Genomic DNA, 13,379 nt, shown 5'->3' on the forward strand with positions numbered 1-13,379 from the left:
CTGGCTGGAGCAGGGGCAAGTTCTTGATAAAGGTGGAGGAAGGGCTCTTAAGTAATTAACATTTCAATCCTTCAAGGGGCAGTCTCCAACTTCCCTTCATTCAAAGTTGGCTTCACTTGATCTGACCTGACTCAATTTACCTATCTATACTGACTCTAACTGTCTAATTCTGGCTTCATCAGGACAAATATCACCTTCCAACACCCCCTACCCCCATGCCACCATTTCTGCAAAACTGAATGCAGAATTGTTTTTAGTCTCCACCTCAGCCCTCTTTGCTCACCAACAATTGGAGCTCTAATTCTCCCTCCATAATAGTGTTATTGAAGTTCCTTGGGAAGCTGATCCTGAGCCACAGTCATATTCAGAAGCGAGAAGGCAACACAAGTCTGGGAAGTAAACTTGCAACTCACCAGAGAGCAATGAGCACCATGAGTCAGTGCCTATTTTTATTAGTACTGTGTCAAGGGGACAGGGAGAAGCTGATTTCAGAATAGCCAACAGGAGAAATAGACTTCTACCCCACCATCTATCTGCAGTGAGATGGTGTAAGTCAATGCCCTGATTTTCTGAAGGTGCTGTCAGAGGGACACAGTGGGAAGGGGCAGCCAAGACTCCTGTCTCTCTGCTACAACATAGCAAGAAGACTGCATTAGGGGAAAAGGGGTTAGTTCACAGAGTCTTACAATTAAATATCCAAAATGTCTACAAAGCAATAGAAAATCACTCATTATGACAGCAACCTGGAAACCACAACATGAATGAGAAAAGACACCAATGTTGAGATAATTACACGTGAAATTTTTCATCTGACAAAGATTTTATGCAACATTATTTAAAAATACTTCTGTGAGTTAAAATTTGTTTTGAATTTGTAAACATCACAAAAGAAGTATAAAAAAGAACTAATATTGAAGTCAGATTTAAAGATAGGTAGTCAGTGTAGTTAGGTAAATTGGGTCTAATATCGAATAAAATCCAAAATGAAGGCCATGTTGAGAATGAAGTCCCGGAAAAGCAGAACAACTCTTGGAATGTTAATGTCCCCAAGGCCCAGAGCCCATCCCAAAGAAGTGTTAATGAAACAGCTCCCAGGAAACTTGAAGATGCTGACCCAAAAGTCCTTCCTGCCCAGATTACTCCTTTGGCGCACCCGTGCCCTACCCTTAACAGAACAAAGGACAGGAATGTGACAGGAAGGTGGGAAAGCTAAAAGAAGACCTTAGCTATAAAAAGGGGAGACAACCACCCTTCCACGGATTCCACCTCTTGGGTCCCCATCTCTTGGGTCCCCTTCTTCCTCCGGGAGAAGTCTTTTCTGCTGTCCTTTAATAAAGCCTCTACTTTCCACTCTAACCTTGCCTCGGCGTGCTTCTCTGGTGTTATACTTCAGCATTGGGAAAGCAAGGACTCGTTACCGGTGAACAACGGTAACAATATTAGTAAAATCCGAATTGATTTATTTCCAGCAGTTGCACATTGTAAGAAGTGTTCAAGGGTTGTTCTTACTGGAGGATAAAATACCAGATGAGAGTCTGGATCTGTTATGCTCAAGTTTGGGACCCCCAAAAGACCACCAGAGACCAAGATCGATGTAAGCAGCAAAGAGGTGTTTATTGCGAGCTAGCTCCGTCCTCCACGTGCACACAGCAACTGGTGACGCTGAGAGGCCCCAAGCCCAGGGTTTACAGCAGTTTTATACATTCTTTGGGGAAGGCAGGGACCCCCACATACATCATAGCATCTCTTAGCAAATCATCACACACTTCGGGAAAAATCATAAAACAACTCTAAAACATGATTAGCACATTCACTGGCGGGAACAAGTTGGGTAGGGGTGATTGGTTACTACAAGAGGGGGATTCATTTGAACTGATTGGTTTAAGCCATGAGGGGAGTACATGCTGAACTACATGGTTTCCCAACATGTTATCAACCATCATAAACTACTGGGGGATCATCTGGCATCCCAGGTATTTTCCCTGTCTCATGCTGATTGGTGGTTGCTAGGGGGTTGCTATGGGTTCTCACCTAGCTTAACTGAGTCAGGGACACCTGGCACCACAGATCTCTCCTGTTATTTGTAGATAAACAACTCAGCAGGGTGGTTATGTGCCTATGAGCACTAGGTTTTTCCAAGGACAAGGGTCACACCTCCTTCCTTGGACAGGCTTTGCTCTGAGGTAGAGGCCGGTTTCTCAGGTCCAGAGGAAAAAATTAGAGGTAGAATTATAGATGTATGATTAAATATAAAGGAATTTTTTCCAAATATCTTATGGTCCAACCAATGTCTTCAGGCAAAAATAAGAGCAATTTATTTCAGTACTTGTATGTGAAAATCAATTATATCACAGTGTAACCAAAAGCCAAGTCCTTGTTCCCAATGCCAGTTGATGCCAATTTAATAATGAGGACACGGTTTTGAGAAAAAGGAAAAAGAAGTTTTATTGCTTTGCTAGCAAAGGAGAAACACAGGGGACTCTTGTCCCAAAATGAAAGACCCCAGCCCAGAAACCCCAGGCCCCATTGTGAAACCATCAGGGCGTGTTGCTAACCCAACAAGAGGTCTATCTGTTAATCAGTTAAGGGTAGTCTATTGTGAGAGGACAGGATGGTTGAGAAAGAACAGAAAAGCAGATCCCAAGGCATGCCTGAACAAACAGGAACTGATAATGATTAGCAGGAACAGAAAAACCAGAGTGTTAATATGTAACTGTCATGAGGTTTATCCAGGAACATAAAGTGAAAAACAACTTTGCCCTTTAGGTAATCTATATGTTGGGTTCAAAATAACCAATAAGAAACCTGTCACTTCCTGCGAGCGCGAAACCTGCCCCATTATCCTATAAAAGACCTGTACCCCAAAGCCCGGTGTGCCAGTTCACCAAAGCTCCGGCTGAGGTTTTGCTGAGCACCCGCAGGCGTCTGTGTCTGAACAAACCTCTTGCGTTTGCAGCCAGTGCCTGGTGCATCTTTCTTGGACAGGGAATCGGTGGGTCTTTCAAAAGGTTGTGACTTTCCCCATCAGGTGGGTCAGGGGACTTTTAAAGGAACTTTTCAAGGGCTACATTCCAGGTGTGCTCTGGTATGGAATCCCAGAGCGACCTGATGCTCTGTTAGGATTCACTTGTTAATTTGGGAGATATTCACTTTCCACATCCTCAGCAGGCATCTCCTTCCTGTAGTGGGTGTGTTCAAGAGCAATTAACTGGGGGAAGAAGAGGTAACACTGTCTCTCCAGTCTTGTTAGGGAGGGGGCGAGGGGAGAAGAGAGGAAAAAAAAATCATTTTTTAAAAAAAAATAAGCCTTAGAGCAATGAAGGCTATATTTAGAAGGTGAAGGGATCACTGTTAAAACAGTAGTGACATCAAAATAAATAGTAAGTGGGAGTGTAATGCCAGATTCATGGGACCCCAATAGACCTCTAGGAGCGGAATCCCATGTAATCACACAGGAGTCTTTATTGCAAGCTCAAGCCTGGACTCACAACCATTTCCACTGCAGCAGTCCCAGGGAGTGAGTCCTGACCCTTAGTTCAGTAAGGATTTATAGGTTTTTTTGGGGATACTCTATGCATCACAACATCACACAGCAAATCATTTCATACCGTGGGAAAGTCAAACAACTCTTAACATTAATTAGCACATTCACTGGCAGAACAAGTTGGATAGGGGTGATTGGTTAGTACAATAAGGGGATATATTTGAACTGATTGGTTTAGGCTGCGAGGGTGTAGCGCTAAACTTGCAGGGTTACCTAATCATGTTATCAATCACCAAAACTACTGGGAGGGTCACCTGTCATTTCAGATATTTTCCCTGTCTCACTCTGATTGGTTGTTGCTATGGTCTGACTTTAGGTCTTTGGTCTTGCATTGCTGAGTCGAGGCTATCTGATTTATTGATTTCATGATAGAAAACAAAATTCAAATGTATATTTATATAATGTTTATGCCCAACTTACTTTTAAAAAGAAGACACAGACTGAACTTAAAAGATAGTATAAAAATATACCAGGTAAAAATACCAGGCAAAAGCCAATCATAAAATATCTGGTGTGATTATCTTAATGACAGGTAAGATAAATGAGGACTATTATCAGAGATGAAGAAGATATCATAATGATATTGTGAAGAAATCATCAAGAAGACACAATGTTCCTAGATGACCACATCCAACTTCAAAACACATGAAGCAAAATTTAACATAATAAAACAAAAGTAGAGACATGATCACAGATGAAGCTATTAATACTAATAATAAAATGAGCAGAAAAATAAAGTTATTTAAAATTAGAAGATAATATCAATCAAAGTAAAATAGTTTAAGTTTACATAATATTATTACATTAAGAAAAGGAATATTCAGCAGTGCGTGGTGGTACATGCCTGTAATTCCAGTGACCTGGGAGGCTGAGGAAGGAGGATCAAAGTCAGCCTCAGCAAAAGTGAGGCAGGCACTAAGCAACTCAGTAAGACCCTGTCTCTAAATAAAATACAAGCTAGGGCTGGGGATGTGGTTGAGTGGTTGAGTTCCCTTGAGTTCAATCTCCAGTACTCATTCTCCTCTCCAAGAAAAAAAAAGAAAAGAAAAGGAATATTTATTATTTCAAGTGATTATAAAGCAATTTGAAATGTAGAACATATGCTGGACCATATATTGTATTCAAATTAAATAGGAACCTGGCTTTGAAGAAGAAAAAAGTTCTCACAATTCTCCTGCTGAAGCAAATAGAAAAAAAAAAAAAATGGGTGACAGGTAAAATGCAGAACTACATTTGCAACTACATGAAAAGAAATACACAGTAAGTTTCACAATGGTCTTAACTTTCTGCCTGGAGCCACAATCTGATCACCAGTCCTACAGAGGCATCAGAGACAGAAATATGGAGGTCATTGATTTGAGAATACAAACATCAGAATGTAGGCCAAACAACAATAGTGTTTCAGAATAAAATAAGTTACACAGAAAAACAAAAATTAACAGCTCAAGATATGTGCATAGGATCTCTTGGAAATTTTGCTAAATATTTAAATCACACTTACATATGTTGAAAATATGAGGCTGGCCAAAGAATGACAATGGGCTGTAAATTGAACAATAGACATAGGTGGAGACTCCATATTAGTTACTGAAACATTCAATAAATACCCCAGACTTACTAGGTATCACAGGTAGAGTAAAATCACAATCCAACAAACTAAAAAGCAACCCTTGAAAGAATCTAACTTGTCCATAGGTGATCTCTAATTTTCTGCCAGAACAAAGCCCAACAGTATTTCAAGAAAACAAATTCAGACATTACCACAGTAATACCCACTATCACCAATATTGGGATGGAACTTTTAAACTTTTCTATTTGAAAATAGAAAAGTGTAACCGATAATGAAGGGAGGGTAAATAAAAAGAAGTCCCAAATGACAGAGATAATAGAATTGATAGGAAAAAACAAAAACTTTGAAATAGCAAGTATGAATATACTCAAACATTTAAAGAAAAAGATGAGCCTAATAAAGTGAGAAATGGGAGATTTAGAAAATATCCAAATGAAATTCCTCCAAATGAAAAGTACATTGTTATCCCTGAGTGGGGTTAACAATAAATTAGACATTGCTATGAGTTGAATATGTGATGCCCCCAAAAGCTCATGTGTGAGACAATGCAAAAATGTTCAGAGGTGAAATGACTAGATTAGGAGAGCTGTAACATAATTGGCGAATTAATCCACTTGAATGGATTAATCCTACCTGCCTACAGTTGTCCCTGGAGGAAGAAGGTCATTGTGAGGTATGACTTTGGGAATTATATTTCTCTTACACCTTGCTTTCCCTCTCTCTGCTTCCTGGATGTCATGAATTGAGCAGCTTTCCTTTGCCATACCCTCCCACCATCTTGTCCTGCTTCACCTCAGGCCCAGAGCTATGGAATCAGCTGACCATAAACTGAACCTCTGAAATTGAGCTAAAATCAACTTTTCTTTTTCTGAAATGTTCTTGTCTAGTCATTGGTCATAGCAGCAAGAAGCTGATTAAAATAGATATGGTCAAAAGAAAAGAAAGAGAAACCAGAGAACTTCACAACAATTGGAGCTGCTCAAAATGGAACACAGAAAAAAAAAATGCTGACTAAAAATTGACATAGCCATAAGACACTGTTAAAGATGTGCATTTGGAGACTCTAAGAAAAAGAAGGTATGTTTGGGTAGGAAAAAATTTGAAGAGATAATATGGCCACAATTTTCAAATTTAATGAATAATATCAAATCCACAGTTACAGATATTGAACAAACTTTGAACAGTATAAAATGAAGAAAGAAAGCAAGAAAAATCATAACACCAGTTTCTGAAAAATCAGTATTCAGTGAAGCTGAAGAGAAAAGATATTGCACAGAGAATAAAGAAAAGGATATCTGGAGACTTCACATCAGAAATTCATCAGACTTTCACTGAGGAACTATGCAAACCAAACATAACCTTGGAATTGTCATAACTGGGGATGTGGTGGGTAGGGGTTGCCAAGCTAGAACTTAAATTCTGTGAAAATAAAGAAAAAATAGAGATATTTATAGAAAACAAAAGCTGAACGAATTCATCAACAGCAGATCTCTTTTATAAAAAGAATTTCTTTTAAATTCTGGTGTAGGACTTGACCCCACACCAGAGAAAAAAGAAATAATAATAGAACTGATACACATATTAATGAATATAGAGTTTATTTCCATTTTAACTTTTTAAAATAAAATCACCCTTTTAGGTAAAAAGTCATCAAAAGGACATGACAATTCTAAATGTTATGAATGTATTAGTAGAGGTTCAAAATTTACAAAATGAAATTTGACAGAAGTGAAATGAAGGAAAAGATACCTGAGGGAAATCCTCTCTTTGTCATTGATAATACGAGCAGCAACATATCAACAAAAATATTAAAGAACCTCATGAAACAATTTGTCCTCATCAACATTTATATAACACTCACCCAACAACAAAAGAATGAATGATTTTCCCATGCACACAAACTTTTACTGAGCTAGAACATACTCGGGTCCATAAAAGAAATCTCAATAAATTAAAAAAAAATTCAAATCATACAAAATTTCTCTTACAATAATAAAATTAAACGAGAAATAATAGTGTATGTTGGTTTGTGTAGGAGCACTGAAAATATATAATGAACAGCAGTTAGCTACTCCCAAGGCTGTAATGGCTTTTGAGTGAGGGCAATTAATTTATCATTGCATTTTTTATATCACTTTTTTTTAAAAAATACTTATTTATTTTTTTTTTAGTTTTTCGGCGGACACAACATCTTTGTTTGTATGTGGTGCTGAGGATCGAATCCGGGCCGCACGCATGCCAGGCAAGCTACCGCTTGAGCCACATCCCCAGCCCTCACTTTTTATCTAAATGAACAAATATTTATAAATATTTTCATAAATATCTTTACATTATCACACCTTGATCAATTTTTTATAACTTTATTATATATTAAACTGATTACTTTTAAATCTTTTCACATTAATCTTCATGTAAATATTTTATTTCCCCTTTCATTTATAATTTCTTATTAAGTGAAAAAATATTGAATACAAACTAATTTTTCTCCTCTTAAGCTTATTTCCAGTGATTGGCTTTCAAGAGTAGAATTATAAATAAAAGACAGTAAAAGTTAAATACAATTTTCAAAGATTGATCTACAAGCATTCAGTAATTTAACAGCATAACTTATGTCTATTTTAAAAATATTCGCAAGTGAGATTAATGAAATGCTGGTATCTTAAACATTCAGGTAAATTTTCCTCTTTCTTTTTCATTATTAATTGACTGATTGGTGACTTATTATCAAAATTATTATCAAATAATTTAATTTCCTACATATTACAGAATTAGATTTTCTTTTCAAAACATTGAAAATAATTTAAAATATTTGAAGACAATTTCTTAATAATGAATAATGTTCTCAATTATGTTTGTATTCATGCAAGTACTGAGTGAAACTGGTGCAAATATGTTAAGTAGCTTCTGTAACTTAAGGAAGACCCATGAGAGGCCCTGCCCTGTCTAGGGATGACATAGAGATGAACTGGGCAGCAGCAAAACAGTTTCCTGTGTGACTGCAGAGGACTCTTCCTCTTGCATTCTGAATTCACTTTTCAGCCTCTCTCAAAGGACAGACATGTATTATTTGTATATTTCTCTTTTCTTATCTTCTTTCTGTGGGCTCTCTTGTTCAATACTAATGACCATCAAAATTCTTAAATTCAAACTTCTGCCATAAGGGTTAAGATCTGAGCCAGACTCAGTGGCCCATGCCTGTAATCCCAGTGGCCTGGGAGGCTGAGGCGGGAGGATTTCGATTTCAAAGTCAGACTCAGCAATTTAGTGAAGCCCTAAGCAACTCAGTGAGATCCTGTCTCTAAATAAAATATAAAAAAAGGTTTGTGAATATGGCTCAGTGGTAAAGTGCCCCTGGATTCAATCTCTGGTTAACCCCCCACAAAAAAAAGAGTTAAGATCTGCTTATTTCTAGGATAAGTATATGCTCTCTGCATACACAAGTTCAGATATTTTCTTCTAAAAACTGGTATTTGATGCCCAGGCATTCATTATGTTTCTCAGAATTTATAGAATTCTGAGAAGGGAATGATTTAGGGGAACTTAAGTGTTAGATTCAGAGATGAACTGATATATCTACATTTAGGCAGGTATGTGTGCACATATATGTATACATATATAGTCTTACAGATTACATATACACACATATACATGTAGTAGATTTTCAATAAAAACACACACATATGTAACTTAGAAGAAAAGGAAATAAAAAATAAAAGTGTGGGTAATCGAGTAGTGAAGGAGGACAGAGAAGAAAGGAGATAGGAAGGGTTGAAGGAATGAAAGATGCTAAGAGATAAAGTAGGTGAACACAGATAGTCTTAAGAAGGGTATTCTAATTATTTAATTTTAGTAATTTATTATTATCACTGTTGATTTTTTTTCAAAGTTTTTATTAGTTATTGATGGACCTTTATTTATTTATTTGTTTATATATGGTAATGAGAATCGAACCCAGTGCTGCACACATGCTAGGCAAGTGCTCTACCACTGAGCCACAACACAGCCCCACTGTTAAATTTTTGATACAGCATTTTGTGGCATGTAGAAATTGTTAAACATAAGATAAAAGTTTAATGAAAACAAAGAGATAAAAATTCAACTAGAGTAAAACACAATTAAATTCTCATAGAATGTGCCTTGTCTTTTGTGAAAAACTTGGTACATTATCTACTAGCAAGGTAACAAAACAACAACAACAATAACAAAATCCTCACATTGATTTTTTTTAATTTTCTAAAATGTTTAATGAAAAAAAGTGATTTAACTCCTAAACATTTTTTAGTACATAAAACATTAGGTTTAGAGATAAACTTATTAGTTTTTATACTGCATCATGGTAATGAATAATAATAGCAGTAGCAAAAAATGAATAATATTAAGGGAATCCCAAAAAAGTGAGAAGATACTAATGAAACCAAAATAAGAGGAGATCATTAATAGAATGGTGACAAAGAATAATGAAATAAAGTGAAAGAGGTGATTGTTATTGAAGCAATTGGGAATTTTATTAAAGGAAATGGACTTTGACCAATTGAAAAAATTGAAATTATAGAAGGAAAATATACCAAAGAAGGAAGGTGGAGAGTGCTTATGATATATGGGAAAAGAATAAGGATGTTGGAGTTTTTGGAGTATGGAAAAATGGAGACAGGTGGAAGTTGAAAAGAAAACTGTAAAGAAGGAAAGAGGAGGTTAAATTGTGGAGGACATGAAAGCCTCATTTCATTCTTCAGAGTTCAAGAAAGCCATCTGATTATGTAGTGTTCATTTGCATTTTTAATTATGACTGAATAACTTTAGAAGTTTGTAATTGTGAATAGACAATATTAAAGAAGCCAAAATAATAAAGCATATCACTCAATAACAAAACAAATCTTCATATATTTTTTCATTCTTGAAATGTGTTTGAATTTGTGTTTCTCTTACACCCTAACCACTAATTACTTGAGTTCATTCCCAACAATGTTTCAATCAACACCAATTTTATTTAATAATTACACCATTTTCTTTAATTGAAAATACATTTTGTGTTCCTTTTCACTGTATCTTTGACCTTCTATAATGAGTGAAGTAAATGTAGCATTGTGGTTGTGGTTTAGACATCTAGATATGTGTGTTTTCTGTACTTTCTTAAAGAACATAAAAAAATACACATATATAAAAATATATAATATGTAACATATGTAATATAAAATACATAAAAATATACTGAATATTAAAAATAAAAAGTATGTTATGCACACACAATTTTAATTTTTAATGTTTATCTTTTATCAAACAAGAAAAAATAAACAGTTTTGAGGACATAAAACTTTTTTCCTATGAAATGTCATTTTAACTACATTACAAACACTAAATCAGTGCCTTTTGAGTATATGAAAGATTTGGGAAGTGAATTATGTCATTCACAATTTTCTGTCATTTTATATCAGTACTATGTAATAAAATATTTCAGAAATAGAAAAGTGAGATCATTTTGTTACTCTAGTAGAGTTTCTGGTTTTTGAGTAATCATATTTTTCTTGTTTTCTTAATTAATACATTTGCTAGCATAGTGTATTCAAACTGTATCCTTGTCAAATATCACATATTTGTTTTGACACAATACTACAATGGTATCATTTTAATAGAACACATATGATTCCATGAAATTTAGCCATCATCCTATCATTTGAAATTTGCTTAATTCATGTTTTCACTGGTGCTAATTTACATTTGTCAAATGTTTTAATTTAATACACAAAATAATTAGAAGTTCATTACATATTAACTTATGGATTCTTTTTGAGTTATATTAACAGGATAGTCATGACTTTGGCAAAATGTATTATTATTGTTAACCAGTATCTTCATTGTTCCCTTTCCAATTTTAAAAATTATAATTATTATGGTGCTATTTATTACATATGCCTTTACCATGTGATTAATGAGAAAATAAGTTAATATTTGCTTAATATATTAACAATTAAAGGAAAACCTTTTAGCTGCAACTGATTCCAATGTATTCAAAATTTGTCTTTTCATTCCTAATGAAGAATTAATCTTACCATTACACAAAGCTCCCTTCAGATTTGTACGGGAAAATGTTATTAACAAAATTATTATTGGTGGGCGTGAGTATATGAATGTGTAAAAATGCCCTCCTTCACAATTATTCCTGTTTTGCATATGCCAAAATAGAATGACCCAGAGTCATTATCCTGTCTTTTAAATTTGTTTTTATCAAACAGTATATTTTTGTATTCTTCACAGTTTATAAAGTATTTTCTCATATGTAAATCAATAACACAAGAACTGCATAAGGTCATTTTGTGTGTTTTTTCTCCTAGCTAATCTACAAACATAAACAAAAAGTTATGATAATTAAATCCTATGTTCAGGATATTAGAATCTCTCATTGTCAGAATCCAGTCTACCTGGGAAATCAAAGCCTCTTTTCTCTTCATCCAGAGTCCCTGGATGATTCTTGAATAACTAACTAATATTCTAAGAATAACTAACTTTTCTAACAAAAAGCTAAATTAAACTTTCTGTCATTTTTAATTTTATTTTTGTTAAAATATGTTCCTTGATGTGTAGGTAACTCAGGGACCTACAACTAAAATACATATGAGGATGAGTGTTTCTCTTGACTTTTGTGGAAATTAAAATCTATCATCTTTTTTAAAATTTTCAGTGAAAACTTTTGACCACCAGGTTTCACTGTGTACAAAGCACAGGTCAAAGTTTATTGCAGCTATATGATGATGTGTTTACATATGTAAAGAAAAAAAATCATGAAAGAGAAAATTTCTTAAATGTGTTAAAAAATATTTATTTTACTATCATTATAAAACTCTTATAATTTATATGCAAAATTTTTAAGTTACTAAAATATAGAAAATATGGAAATAATACTAAATATTTTTGTCACCAGAAATAGCATAAATAACACTTAGCCATATTTTTAAAAATCATTTTACATATATAAATACATAAGCACTTACATAGAAAACAATATATATTTTTTATCTTTAAGAATTTGTTCTATGACCAGTGTGATTCTGCAATCTGTACAATCAGAAAAATGAGAAATTATATCCAAATGATTCAAATGTATGAATTGCCAAGATTATTGTAATGTTATGTGTAGCTAATAAAATAAAATAAAAAAAGAATTTGTTCTAATTAGTTACACATAATATTAGAATGCATTTTGACAATATAATATATAATAATTGAATAAAATTTCTTATTTCTTTTTTTAACAAAATGGAAGTTTATACTATAGTTCCTTTTGTGATATAAAATACAAATATTCATGTATTCATGAATAGATATTTATGTACTTAAGTACACATTAAGATTAGCATGAATGCAGTTTTTTTTTTTTACTGACATATATTAGTCAAGGTTTTTATGTTGTTAAAAGCCTTTTTTTTTTAGCTTTGACTGTTTTGCATCAATTTTATGTCTTTGATAAAAATCTACTTGTGGATTGAGGTTTTCATTTATCTTTTATCTTTATCACACATATAAATTATAAAATTCCATTCATGCCTGTTAGCTATTTAGTTGATGAATATTTTTATTGCTTCTTGTAAGTTTTCACAATAGGTGAACCTTTCTATTTTCTTCTAGTTTTTTAATCTACCCACTTGGATTCACTTAGAAATATTTTATTGTGTGGTTTCAGGTGAGGCTCTATACTGATACTATTCTCCCAAAAGGCTGAACACTTATCAACAGGATCTTTTATTTTAAAAATATTTTATTAAAATAAATGGAAATGATATTCTTTAAATTTAAAAAAAATTAAGTTTTATAGGAAAATATAAAGAAAGGCTTGAAAGTCTTCTATAGTACTAATATCTGGAAGGAACTTGTATTAACAAACACATTTATGGTATGTCTACACCATAAAGTCAGCATTGTGGTTAAATATGCATTTTTCTATACCAAGCTGCCTTATCTTGAATGTTAGTTTCCCCCATTAAATTTGTGTGATTTTGCTAGATATTTAACTTTTCTCTTCCTCAATTCATCACATTTATAAAAATGGCAATGTAAATATTGAGTAGTTCATTACACTGATTTGAGGGTTAGGAAAAAATGGAGCATTTAGCAATGACCTTCCTAATTCTGAGTCAAATACTGCAGTCAATTTTACTCTTTATCTTACTTGATCTATCACTAGCATTTGACCGTGTTTACTTCTGGAACACTCCACTCTTGAAATATTCCTCCTGTTTTATGATCCTTCTTCTTAGTGTCCTTTGCTATTGT

The sequence above is a fragment of the Callospermophilus lateralis genome, chromosome 4 (assembly GCF_048772815.1).
Source record: "Callospermophilus lateralis isolate mCalLat2 chromosome 4, mCalLat2.hap1, whole genome shotgun sequence".
NCBI classification, from domain to species: Eukaryota; Metazoa; Chordata; class Mammalia; order Rodentia; family Sciuridae; genus Callospermophilus; species Callospermophilus lateralis.